Source organism: Triticum urartu, chromosome 1A (assembly GCF_056163025.1).
Source record: "Triticum urartu cultivar PI428250 chromosome 1A, HENAU_Tu73, whole genome shotgun sequence".
NCBI classification, from domain to species: Eukaryota; Viridiplantae; Streptophyta; class Magnoliopsida; order Poales; family Poaceae; genus Triticum; species Triticum urartu.
The window spans coordinates 300,155,494-300,166,307 of NC_141873.1; positions in this window are offsets into that span (position 1 = coordinate 300,155,494).

Genomic DNA, 10,814 nt, shown 5'->3' on the forward strand with positions numbered 1-10,814 from the left:
TAACATAGGCATAGTAAAGACTATTAATCCCACTTTTATTGAAATAAAAGATGCAAAACATTGTTCTAAATAACAGCAAGAAAATCCTAACAAAATAAATTGACGCTCCAAGCAAAACACATATCATGTGGCGAATAAAAATATAGCTCCAAGTAAAGTTACCGATGAACGAAGACGAAAGAGGGGATGCCTTCCGGGGCATCCCCAAGCTTAGGCTTTTGGCTATCCTTGAATATTACCTTGGGGTGCCTTGGGTATCCCCAAGCTTAGGCTCTTGCCACTCCTTATTCCATATTCCATCGAATCCTTACCCAAAACTTGAAAACTTCACAACACAAAACTTAACAGAAAACTCATAAGCTCCGTTAGTATAAGAAAACAAAAGACCACTTCAAGGTACTGTAATGAACTCATTATTTATTTATATTGGTGTTAAACCTACTGTATTGCAACTTCTCTATGGTTTATAAACTATTTTACTAGCCATAGATTCATCAAAATAAGTAAACAACACATGAAAAACAGAATCTGTCAAAAACAGAACAGTCTGTAGTAATCTGGATCAAACGTATACTTATGGAACTCATAAAATTCTCAAATAAATTGCTGGACCTGATGAATTTATGTATTAATCATATTCAAAAATAATTAACTAAATATCACTCTCCAATTAAAAATGACAGCAGTTCTCGTGAGCGCTAAAGTTTCTGTTTTTTACAGCATGATCAACAAGACTTTCCCCAAGTCTTCCCAAAGGTTCTACTTGGCACAAACACTAATTAAAAGCATAAAACCACATCTAAGCAGAGGCTAGATGAATTATTCATTACTGAACAGGAACAATGCAAGGAACAAGAATAAAATTGGGTTGCCTCCCAACAAGCGCTATCGTTTAACGCCCCTAGCTAGGCATGATGATTTCAATGATGCTCACATAAAGGATAAGAATTGAAACATAAAGAGAGCATCATGAAGAATATGAATAGCACATTTAAGTCTAACATGCTTCCTATGCATAGGGATTTTGTGAGCAAACAACTTATGAGAACAATAATCAACTAGCATAGGAAGGTAAAACAAGCATAACTTCAAAACTTTAAGCACATAGAGAGGAAACTTGTTATTACTGCAATTCTTACAAGCATATATTCCTCCCTCATAATAATTTTCAGTAGCATCATGAATGAATTCAAAAATATAACCAGCACCTAAAGCATTCTTTTCATGATCTACAAGCATAGAAAATTTACTACTCTCCACATAAGCAAAATTCTTCTCAATCGGAATAGTGGGAGCAAACTCAACAGAGTAACTATCATGGGATTGAAAATTGAAATCAAGATGACAATTTTCATTGTTATTATTATTATTTAAAGCATACGTGTCATCACAATAATCATCATAGATAGGAGGCATGCTTTCATCATAACAAATTTGCTCATCAAAACTTGGGGGACAAAAGTTATCATCTTGATCAAATGTAGCTTCCCCAAGCTTGTGGCTTTGCATATCATTAGCATCATGGATATTCAGGGAATTCATACTAACAACATTGCAATCATGCTCATCATTCAAATATTTAGTGCCAAACATTTTATAGATTTCTTCTTCTAGCACTTGAGCACAATTATCCTTTCCATCATACTCACGAAAGATATTAAAAAGGTGAAGCGCATGAGATAAACTCAATTCCATTTTTTATAGTTTTCTTTTATAAACTAAACTAGTGATAAAACAAGAAACTAAAAGACTCGATTGCAAGATCTAAAGATATACCTTCAAGCACTCACCTCCCCGGCAACGGCGCCAGAAAAGAGCTTTATGTCTACTACACAACCTTCTTCTTGTAGACGTTGTTGGGCCTGCAAGTGCACAGGTTTGTAGGACAATAGCAAATTTCCCTCAAGTGGATGACCTAAGGTTTATCAATCCATAGTAGGCATAGGATGAAGATGGTCTCGCTTAAGCAACCCTGCAACCAAATAACAAAGAGTCTCTTGTGTCCCCAACACACCCAATACAATGGTAAATTGTATAGGTGCACTAGTTCGGCGAAGAGATGGTGATACAAGTGCAATATGGATGGTAGATAATAGGTTTTGTAATCTGAAAATATAAAAACATCAAGGTAATGAATGATAAAAGTGAGCGTAAATGGTATTGCAATGTGTTGAAACAAGGCCTAGGGTTCATACTTTCGCTAGTGTAAGTTCCCTCAACAATACTAACATAATTGGATCACATAACTATCCCTCAACATGCAACAAAGAGTCACTCCAAAGTCACTAATAGAGGAGAACAAACGAAGAGATTATGGTAGGGTACGAAACCACCTCAAAGTTATTCTTTCCAATCAATCCATTGGGCTATTCCTATAAGTGTCACAAACAGCCCTAGAGTTCATACTAGAATAACACCTTAAGACAAAAATCAACCAAAACCCTAATGTCACCTAGATACTCCAATGTCACCTCAAGTATCCGTGGGTATGATTATACAATATGCGTCACACAATCTCAGATTCATCTATTCAACCAACACAAAGGACCTCAAAGAGTGCCCCAAAGTTCTACCAGAGAATCACGACGAAAACGTGTGCCAACCCCTATGCATAGGTTCCCAATGTAAAAAAACCCGCAAGTTGGTCACCAAAACATACATCAAGTGGCACGAGGTATCCCATTGTCACCATAGATATCCACGGCAAGACATACATCAAGTGTTCTCAAGTCTTTAAAGACTCAATCCGATAAGATTACTTCAAGGGGAAAACTCAATTCATTACAAGAGAGAAGAGGGGGAGGAGAAACATAAGATCCAACTATAATAGCAAAGCTCGCGATACATCAAGATCGTGCCAAATCAAGAACACGAGAGAGAGAGAGAGAGATCAAACACATAGCTACTGGTACATACCCTCAGCCCCGAGGGAGAACTACTCCCTCCTCGTCATGGAGAGCACCGGGATGATGAAGATGGCCACCGGTGAGGGTTCCCCCCCTCCGGTAGGGTGCTGGAACAGGGTCTAGATTGGTTTTCGGTGGCTACGGAGGCTTTTGGCGGCGGAACTTCCGAGCTATGATGCGTTCTGGAAGTTTTAGGTCACGTGGGTATATATGGGTGCAGGAGGTACGTCAGGGGAGCCACGAGAGTCCCACGAGACAGGGGGCACGCCCCCCACCCTTGTGAGCACCTCGTTTCTTCCTTGACGTGGGGTCCAAGTCCATCAGGTGTGTTTCCTTCCAAAAATAACTTCTCCAGTTGATTTCGTTCCGTTTTGACTCCGTCTGATATTCCTTTTCTTCAAAACACTGAAATAGGCATAAAACAGCAAATCTGGGCTGGGCCTCCGGTTAATAGGTTAGTCCCAAAAATAATATAAAAGTGGATATTAAAGCCCAATATTGCCCAAAACAGTAGATAATATAGCATGGAGCAATCAAAAATTATAGATACGTTGGAGACGTATCACTGCTACCCTCAGTTGAAGCCAAGCTAGGCGGGTTGACCACTGACGGCCGGTTAGCTTCTTGGCAGCAACGTGGAGCCGGAGAGCTATGTTGGAGAAGGACGCTGCTTCTACTTAACTGCTGGTCCAGTTGACTGACTGACACGTGGGCCCAACAGGCATCTGGGCCACATGTCAGTTACGCAACTGCACCTACACTTAAGTCACTGAAGCTTCTGTTTGGCTCAGCAGGACACAGGTGGGTAGCTTCGGTTAATTAATTATACTTCCAGCACAGCCCTTTTTAGTTGAAGAATGTATGAAATGTAATGAAATCCGACCTGTTTATATGAAATGCGACCGTGTATGAATGAATTTATTTCGATTAGTTCGAATTCTTGTATCACTAGCATTGGATGAACATGCAAAACAATACGTACTAGCATTATTCCCAGGGTGATCACCTCGTTTGCAGCAGTTTCACATGTACTCCCTCCGGTCCTTTCTAGTCTGCATACAAGTTTTGTCTGCAGTCAAAGTATCTCTACTTTGACCAATCTTATAGAAAAAAGTATGCACTTTCACAATGTGCGAAGTAAGAAGGAACAGAAGGAGTACAAAGAGTTTGAGCAGCTTTTTAGCGTTCATGTACATTGCAATCAAACACACAGTCCTGGCAATTCATAGAGAACATTCAAAACAATCGATGATTATGCATCTCAGCGATTCACATGTCAGAGACAATATTTACTTCACAGCTAAAGAATAAAGAAAAAATGGATCGACGCTGCTGATAGCAAATGGCGTCCCATTCAAAAATATCAAACGCATGTCTTCTTGCTAAAATCAATGAGCAAAATTTGACAAGGTTTTCCCATTCCAAAATATCAAATGCCTACGATTATGGAATGGGCAGGGTTTGCCATCAGTTCGGACATTGACATGGCACCTCGTGCTAAATAAACCAATTGTTCTTTTTGTGCAGCTCCACCAAAATCAACCAAATTCGCGCGTAGCTTGTATGATTTTGCCCTTATATGTTGCAACGCCGACTTATCGGCACCTCCTTTCTTGTGGTGGAAATGAATGATTTGATGTATTCATGAACATTTTGTGCAGTTCCCATTGAAATCAAGCTGAGCACCCTGTTTGCACAAATACAAAAAAAGTGATTAGTATAAAGCAAATTGTACTATGAATTGCCAGTTTAAACAGGCACCGACATAGTCCATGTAGAGCACACTTTTTGAAAAATGGAACTCACCGGAAAGAATCCTAGAACAACATTGTACTCGTGCATCACAGCAAGAAAATGGAGATTTTTCAGTCCTTCTGAGCTGAAGTTAGTTTGGTCTTGTGGGGGGGGGGGGGGTAATGTAACCATCCTTCAACTGCTCCTTCTGATGAGAAGATAGACAGGGCTTCTTCATCCTGGCATAATCGGAACTAGTCACTTCATGTACTCCATATTCTTCTTCAGAGGAGGATGATCCTGTTGTGCAAAGACAAGAGGATAAATAAATGCTAGCATCCCTGTTTGCTCGAAAAAAAGTAAAGGAAATATTTAAAACAGCACAGATGAAGCACTTCTCAAGAACAATACCACTTTTTGATGACAGTATCTAAACAGTAGCACAACACCAATAGAGATGACAAAGCTCAATCATATGGATGAAATCAGTGGGCAAGTACCAACCTTTGTCAGGAGGCTTATTGTGTAGAGCATACAGATGAAGCACTTCTCCGGAACCATCTGTTGCTATCTACTGTGGTGGCCATGCTTACTATATACTCCTCGGTTAGATTAATGTTTCCAACATCTTCTTGTGCAGTTCCACTAAAATATATGGTATCTTCAAAGAAGATCCTTGTTTGCACAAGTAGAGATAATTACGTATTACATTAAGAGTGGCATCAAATCAGTGGTAAAACAATTGATCGTTCTAGCCATAGCAATAAATTAAGATGCAAAACTATATCATTACTTGTGTCCTCACAGTTCCACTGCTTCATTACAGCACCAGGTTGTTTTTCTTCCGCTTGTTCTTCCCCTTCATCACTTGGTTCAATAACAGACAAGCTTCGCCTTCAATGTAAGATTTGGCATGTCAATTAGGTTGCACAAGTATAGCACTAAACAATGACATTAATTTTCTGATGAAAGTGGCAAAATACAGGCCAACATTTGTGAAATATCCTTATCTTACCTCAATGGGATATTGCGGTGCACATACGGATTGGAAGTCTTGTCTCCATTTGTGCAGTTCACTAAAATCAAGCAACATTACCGTACAAGTAGCACAACATATGAAAGCAAACTACAGAATCATGTGAAAGAAGGCTAGTACTGACCTCTGATGACGCGGAATTCAAACAACTCACAAGAAGAAGACCTGAACCAAATTTTCCAACACGGATAGGAAGTAAGATCTCCTCTTATGCAGTTCCACTAAGATCAAGCAATAAACCAACGTTGTCGGTGTGACATTTTGGTTGAACTGCACAAAACACTCTTAAAACAAAAGTGTTTTGTGAAGTGCAACAAAAGGTCACAACGGCAACGAGGTGAAGTAGATAACCCTGTTTACACAGAGGTGTAAAGGAAACAACTACTGGTCAATAACCGTGGATGACACAGAAGCCAACAAAAAGAAGCATCTACCTTACCTAAATGGGAAAGAAAGCAAGACAGTAGCATTTGTCAAACGGTGGCATTGATTAATATTAACAGAGAGATTATATTAACAATAAAATTCATTAAACATGTAATTTCCTTTTAATTGTGGCATTGCATCAATTTTCCAGCGGCATTATTAGAGGGTGCTTGTTTACAGGGACATTTTGATGGAGGGACTAAAATAACTCCGTGTCAGTCCCATCTAAACCAAACAGGAGGGACTTTTAGGGACTAAAAGTGGGCATTTGGGACTAAAGAAAGAAGACCCCGAGGGAGTCTTTTTGGGACTTTTTCCAACAGTTTCCCCTGCCACGCATCGCACCTTGTCTCTATTAGTTCATTACTAGGGGTAACATGGTCTTTTGGCATGTCATTTAATAACCTCTAGTCCATGTTTAGTCCCTGGAACTAAGCAGGTAGGGACTAGGGAGTTTTTAACCAAACAAGGCCTTAGATTAACAACAGCTAAAGAGTTGCACGGTATAGTGGATGCACCAGCACCATGTACATCTATCGATGTACTGGGGTGATGCACAGTCTGTTGCAACAAAGAACAAACAACCAAGGAGCATATTTGTGTTGGTCCCAGTTTTGTTATCTTTAGACACCTTTCCCTATGTGAACGCAGCAAATCTAGTCCTGCTCAAACTCTACAGCCTTGCCCCCCAAAACAAAAGATCAGTTCTTTACAGATGTGTGTACTGCATTTGTCATTGTTTTCCCTTTTCAACCAATGTAGGTGCTAGATAGCCAGTCTGTACTAGTACTTTCCCCACTTCCTTTCCTCTGTGAACCACGTCCTCGATTTATGCTATACAACTTTCCCCACTACTTTCCCCCATTCTTGTCCTCTTTGAACCATGTCTTAGATTCATGCGATACAACTTTCCCCACTACTTTCCCCCTTCCTTTCCTTTTTGAACCATGTCCTAGATTCATGCTATACAACTTTTCCCACTACTTTCCCCCATTCCGTTCCTCTTTGAACCACGTCCTAGATTCATGGTATACAACTTTCCCCACTACTTTCCTGTTTGATCCAACACCTAGATTCGAGTGCAGAAGCGGAAAAAGCCCACATGAAGCTAGAGCAATGCATGTGGAATAAGTAAATTATACCTTAAGGTTCTTGGGGTGTGGTTCGGTGGGCAACCGGAGGCCGTTCGACCCACACTATGTACGGCGGCGAAGAAGAAGGGGTCGGAGGCCCTCCCGCACTGCCGCTGGGTGAAAGTGAACAGCTACACCGGTAGTGGATTCCCTCCTCCCTCGCCGACGGCGACAGTGTTAAGCCTCCTTCCCTTCCCGGCGGACGGATCCTGCCGGCTCTTTGACCAGCAGTGAGGGGAGAGAGAGGCCAACGAAGTCTTGTTTAGATCTGGAGAGGGTGAGAGAGTGTGAAGAGAGCAACTACAAGCAGACCAGCAGTGAGGAGAGAGAGAGAGAGGCCAACAAAGTCTTGTTTAGATCTGGAGAGGGTGAGAGAGTGTGAAGAGAGCAACTACAAGCGCTGAGGCTCCAGCGTGTATATACATACTGGAGAGAGTGTGAAGAGTGCAAACCCTAGAAAACGAGCACCGAGGTTGTAGCTTATACGTGATGAGGTGATTATACGGTCACTACGAGAACGTATAGCTCCGTATCCATCCATTTTGACCAGTCAAAGAATCCTCCTGGCACGAATTATGCTCAAGTGTAGTTATCGAACCTGAGACCTCAAGTTTGATGAGCGAACGGGCTAACCAGCTACACAACCCTCCCGTTATGTTCAACGAGAGGAAAATAACCTTTTATACATTCCTGCATTCGTGTGACAAGCATGTCGTGTTTTTTTGTGTGGGAGTCATTGGGATTTAAATCATAATCGTGTCATGTGGCTTTGGTGGTAAGACTATCCATAGTGGTGCAGAAATAATGCAGCCTTAGTCACCTTACCTATCTCCACGTAGTACGTTGGGTCCCACCAGTCAGAGGGTGAAACAAACAAATTAATAAGAAAAATTAAAAGCGTCAGCGGTGTATCTTACCTCACACATCTCGCTACTGCTCAGGAACACTGTCCAACTGATGCCTCTGTTCGCTCACGTACTATTTTAAGTGAATCTTTATTATAACATGCACACAATTTTGGGCACTTGTATTCGACCTAAGTCAGTGTGCCACCATATCTCGTATGACTCCCTCCGTCTAGGTGTAATAAGTCACGTTAGAAGGTGCAGTGGGACCAAGGTGCAAGCAGATTGGAGGAGAAGGAGAAACTTGACCGGTCATTCCTCCAATCAAAGCCCTGATTTCTGTCTCTAAACGCAACAATTAATTCGAACAACTAAGAGATGTCGTTTTAGCTACCATGCAGGGCCACATATTAACTCGCATGCAAACCGACTTTGATTTCTTGACTGATCAACGCGTAGTTGCGCTCCATGCATTGGGTTTCCGGGGGAGATAACAAGGCAGAGTAAGTAGCGTTTTGTTACATTTCTTAGGTTGGTCATAGTGGTGAGTAACTTGGACTAGTACAACATGCATATGTTACTAGTCTATGTTACTACTACGCGAAGTTTGCCATCCGGAGCGAGCCGATCTGGCTCTCCTGAGCTAGCAAGGTTTTTCTAGCCCACCCAAGCTAGCTGGCCCACAAAAGCCAACATATTTTAACAGTTACAAACGCCTAACCTTGCCCGGCTATGCTATAAGTTGTTCTTGCTAAGGATCCAAACACTCCCTGAGTAACAACGCTCGCTAGCAACGAGGCCGGGAGGGGATTGAGATGCGAAGTTAATGGACGATGCCTAAACATTTTGGGAATATCTGATTTCCGTAGGATGACTTAACACCTAGACAGAGGGAGTACTACTCCTCAGTCCAGATTTGATGGAATATTCGTCACTTCTTCTCTTCTTGTACGTACACCATTTGTATCTCACTTCCTGTGGCTTCGCACTCGCACGATTTTCCTATTCTATGAACATGTGTGTGCGTGTGCGTGTGCGTATGCGTGTGTGTGTTTAACAGCATGTGTGTGTTAGAGAGAGCGACAGATTGACCTACTCCTACATAGAGATGGTGTGTAGTGTATGATTTTAGCCGCCAGAGTCAGTGCATCCTCTCATTTCCGGGCGTCCGATAGGGACAGGCGGACAGCTGCCACGCCTGCTCCTGACCAGCCTGGCCCACCCAAAGCCCCTCCATCGCCCGTGCGCGCTTCCTGCCCGAAACGGTCAGTGCCGCATTCATGCCCGGGCAGAGCGGACGCGACCTCTCACTGGCACCTGCGTTGAAGGGAGAAGCGGATTCAAGAGTGATGGTTGCTTCGTCCGTCCAACTTACTGTTGGGTCTATGTGATTTGACGGCTCATTGGTCATTATTACTAAGGTGGTAGGACTGTTGGATGTCCCACGCTTTCGGTGAAAGGAGGTACTACTAGATTACAATTTTCTCCATTCTTACGGCGGAGGAGTGCAAGAGCAGTGAAAATACGCAGGCTCAGTGATTACATGGACCACCTCACACTATCACCATATTTTCTGGACACTGTGCGACACCTAACTCTTTACATAGTACTCCCTCCATTCCTAAATATAAGTCTTTGTAGAGATTCCACTAGGTGGACTACATATGGAACAAAATGAATGAATCTACACTTAAAATGCATCTATATACATCCGTATGTGGTTCATGGTGAAATCTCTACAAAGACTTATATTTAGGAACAGAGGAAGTACTTGTATAGTACGTACTGTAATTTATCAGCGAGATAGTACAATGCTATGAAGCTTCCAGCTTCTGTTACATGTATCTTGCGTCCAAGGTTGCCCATTGCAACATTTCATCAAATACAAAGGAGACTAACATGCATGCTATTGCATCTCAATGATTGACAGATCATAGCAAATATGTACTCCCTCCGTTCCAAAATAAGTGCCTCAACTTTATGCTACATACGGAGCAAAATGAGTGAATCTACACTCTCAAATACATCTATATACATCAGTGTTTGGAGTATGTACTAGTAGTTCATATTGAAATCTAGTAAAGGACATATATATTCCAAACAATATGATAATCTCTCTAACCAAGGTAGTAGGGACGAGGAGTAAACAGAGGGAGTAGTAAAATTTTCTCCTCGTCCTGCAAGCCACCGCGCGCATGGGCGAGGGAGCGGGCGTAAGGCGTACAGTACTACTACTACTCATGCAGTCCCTAGCCACTGAAACAAAGACAGCTAAAGAAAAAAATGATCCATGCAGTCCCTAGCTCTTGAACCATAAACCCTAACCAGGCTTTAATTTGCTGGCAACGTCGGTGCTTCCTAAGAAATGAAGTTTGCAACCCTTTCACCATCGGATCATTTTGTGCAGTTTCACAAAAATCGAGATGAGCATCCCTGTGGCAAAGAAACTGAAGAAGCATGATTCGAATAAGATTACTGGGACTAGTTGATGAGACATAAACTCATCACAAATACAGTACGTAGAAGCCAGTAGAGGTATGTGCGGGGCAAAGAAGTAGAGAAATATCCACATGGAGTGACGTGGGCAGCTGGAGCAGTGGTGCAAGCCGGCTGTAAAGGGCATTGTACCTGAGGGATGTCGGGACGTAGCTCAACCTAGAGAAGGGCGGCGGGAGGAGGCAACTACCCACGTCGCGGCAGTGAGCAATGGACGAAGGCAACCTCACCGGCTTTG